Source organism: Sciurus carolinensis, chromosome 1 (genome assembly GCF_902686445.1).
Source record: "Sciurus carolinensis chromosome 1, mSciCar1.2, whole genome shotgun sequence".
NCBI classification, from domain to species: Eukaryota; Metazoa; Chordata; class Mammalia; order Rodentia; family Sciuridae; genus Sciurus; species Sciurus carolinensis.
Window position 1 is genome coordinate 96,143,705 of NC_062213.1, and position 3,711 is coordinate 96,147,415.

The following is a 3,711-nucleotide window of genomic DNA, read 5'->3' on the forward strand; positions in this document are numbered from 1 at the left end:
ACAATGTAGATTCACACCTTTAATGTAATCATACAATACATAGGGTAATGCTGTCTGTTTCATTCTATTATCTTTATGTCTCCCACCTCCTCTCACCCCTTTTTCCTCTACACCATCCAAAGTTCCTTCAGGGAATGTAAATCTTTAAGGATATTAGTTACATTTCCAGAGTTATCAGGAATGTGAACACAACACTTAGTTTTTATAATGTAACATGCTTCCATAAGATGTAGTTAAGATATCTAATGCCATCTTCTTTTTGTAAAATATCTTTCTATTGGCATATATTCTGTGTTTGGTAGAGATTCCTTTATTTCTGTCACTCAGGGCTAGTAAATAGATCAAGTCTGCCTATGTAGGAGGTTAGGAGAATTTGTAGGTCTTAAATTGACTAAAAATCCTTCTGACTCTGATTGTCTTTCGATAGTTATCAGGTAATCCTAAGATACCTAGCTGCATGAAGAAGAACCACTTTAGAATATGAAGCCACAACCAGGACATGATAAGCCATTATCAAAAATAGTCCTTAAAAATCAAAGGAAGCATGAAGCTAAGAAAGCTGCTAAGCAGTAATCCTAAGAATTCCTCTTTTATAGCCTCTAGTCTTACTCTTGGTGGGGGCACAAGTGTATATCTTAAGTTACATTAAAAGAACTATTGTCTTTTCTTTTAAATGCCCAGGTGTGGCTGTACTTTAGTTATAAAAGTTTTTGCTAGGAGTTTAGACCAAACTGGTCCCTTTTTCTGGGATAAGATGGTGCTATCCATGCCTCTGTTGACAGTCCTAGGATCAGAAGGTGAAAGGGCCACCACGTTTTACAGAAAGCACAGTGTTTCCAAGGGAATATGGGGAAAATGGAAAGTCTACGACTTTAGTAAGGAGGGAACCATATTTGCCTGGGGCAATGGAGAAAACTTCTCAAGATAGCACAGCTGTATTTCCAACCTGCAGCTTTATGAGGTGGAAACTGGGACATGTTTGAAATCTTTCATACAGAAAACAATGCAAAATTGGTGTCCATCCTTGTCAGAAAATGAAGTTATTCATGCCCGAAATGTTAACAATGAAGTTCACTTCTTTGAAGACAATTTTGACACAATTATAAATAAATTACATTTGCAAAAAATTTGTTTATCACCTGGGCCACAACTTTATAAGGTGGCTGTTATGTTCCAGGAAATAAAGGTGCCCCTTTGTTAGATTATATCAGTATCCCAACTTTGCTGGACTTCAAGCAGCTTTAGACAATAAAAGTCTCTTAAAAGCTGATAAAGTTACAGTACCATGGATTAAAAAAAGCTACTGATGTGTTGGTGATAGTTAGTACAGATGTTGACAAGATAGGAGCTTCATACTATGGAGAACAAATTGCACTACATTGCAACAAATGGAGAGAGCACTGCAGTGCAGTTAGCAAAAAAAAAAAGGCCCCGTTTATGATGTAGTGTGGAATTCTAGAATTCTAGCTTGACCAAGTTTTGTGCTGTTTATAGTTTTATGCCTGCCAAGGCAACAATTTTCAACTTGAAATGTAATCCAGTGTTTGATTTGGGACTGGGCCTTGCCATGCAGCCTATGTCAGCCCTCATGGATATATATTAGTCCTAGCTGGATTTGGAAATCTGAGGGGACAAATGAAAGTGTGGGATACTAAAAAACTACAAACTTGTTTCTAAACACGTGGCTTCTGATTGTACATATTTTGCTTGGTGCCTCGATGATGAGACTATTTTAACAGCCACATGTGTTCCCAGGTTACATGTTAATAATGGGTATAAGATTTGGCACTGCACTGTCTCTATTTGATGTGCCATCAAATGCAGAATTGTGGCAGGGCTCTTGGCAGCCATTTCTGAATAGAATATTTCCAGCAGAAAGAATAACTTATTAAGCAGTTCCAAGTGAAGTGCCCAGTGAGAACCTAAAGTTGCAATACCTTACAGATCTCAGCTTTAAGAAATAAACCAATCACTAATTCCAAGCTGCATGAAGAAGAACCACTTTAGAATATGAAGCCACAACCAGGACATGATAAGCCATTATCAAAAACAGCCCTTAAAAATCAAAGGAAGCATGAAGCTAAGAAAGCTGCTAAGCAGGAAGCAAAAAAATGACCAGAGTCCAGATTTGGCATCTACTCCTGCTCCACAGAGCATATCATGAAACGCTCACTCTCAGTCAACTTCTGGTGATCCTGAAGTAGACAAAAAAAAATTAAGAACCTGAAGAAGAAACTGAAAGCTATTGAACAACTAAAAGAACAAATGGCAGCTGGAAGACATCTAGAAAAAAAATCAAATGGAGAAAATTCAAAAAGAGAAAACCCTTCTCCAGGAGATGGAAGATTTGGATTATTTAAAGATTCACTCAAAGTAAGGTGATTATCATAAACCAGTGCAAATACATTTTGTCAAACCCATTGGTGTTCATGGAATATCCATGTGCCCATATTTAATGCTGGTCTGTGATTTTAATGAGTTATGCAAGAGTCCAAATATATATGAAATTATTAATGTCTGTTAAATTGACTTCTATATCCTGCAAACAAACAAACAAAAACCCATATTGGTCAAATTGACTTTGTACCTGTCTATTATTAAGAGTTGACTGGCGGCTGGGGAGATAGCTCAGTCAGTAGAGTGCTTGCCTTGTAAGCATAAGGCCTTGGGTTCGGTCCCCAGTACCAAAAAAAAAAAAAAAAAAAGTTGACTGAGTTTCTTTGGTGGGGGAGGCAGGTCACTCTTGGGAAATTGGGAGAAGCCTCTTAGTTCCTTTAGTTTCATCTGCCAGGATAGGTCAGAGTCTTGTTGACTATGTGGATTCCCTTGGAAGAATCAGTGATACTTTCCTCCAATGACCCTCTTTTTTGTAGCATGTGCATTTGTTGGCTTTCCGTTCTCCAGGATCTCATTGGTCCCCCTAATTGGGAGGTCATTTGACTTAGAGTTGCAAAGCCCTTAGAGAAGTCCCCTTGTTCCCTGGATTTGAGCTGACTTCAGAGGGTAAGAGTCAAATATTGACTATTTTTCCATGGCCCTTTTACTTTCTTAACTTTAGTCTCCAAGTTTTAGTTTTAAACATGCAACAAGCCAGTTTCACCAGTCTTAAAATAGGAGTACTGGGCTTTAACTTTAATGTCTATAACTTTATGGTTACTTACCCCTTTTTTTAAATTTGGGTCAGTATTAGTGCTGGAAGTCAGTCTTATATTCTATTTTAAGGGTGATGGTCTGTTATCTCAAATTAACACTGGTTGTTATATTAGAAGCTGTATTTCTGTAAGGTACTAATAGACAATAATTTTAAAGTTTATGAGAAAAATTTAAAGTGAAATTAACAGAGTAGTTATGTCTGATTAATTCTACAATCTTTTCCATTCCCATGCCCCTTCCTTCCCTTTATTCCCTCCTGTCCAATCCTGTGAACCACCCCCCATTGTGAGTCAGCATCTGCATATCAGAACATTTGGACTTTGTAAACCTTATATTTTAAAGACTTGTATACTTGGAAGATTTAAATACATCTAGTCTAGGGGCTGGGATTGTGGCTCAGTGGTAGAGCGCTTGCCTCGCACATGTGAGGCACTGGGTTTGATCTTCAGCACCATATAAAAATAAATAAATAAAATAAAGATACTGTGTCCATCTACAACTAAAAAATATTAAAAAAAGAAAATCTAATCTACAAAGAAGCCAGTAACAGCACCACAG

At 37.4% G+C, this 3,711-nt stretch overlaps 1 pseudogene; it reads left to right on the plus strand.

Annotated features, from left to right (window-relative positions):
* The first annotated feature begins 754 nt into the window (after positions 1-754).
* Positions 755-2,487, plus strand: LOC124965009 (eukaryotic translation initiation factor 2A-like; annotated as a pseudogene).
* The last annotated feature ends 1,224 nt before the right edge of the window (positions 2,488-3,711 follow it).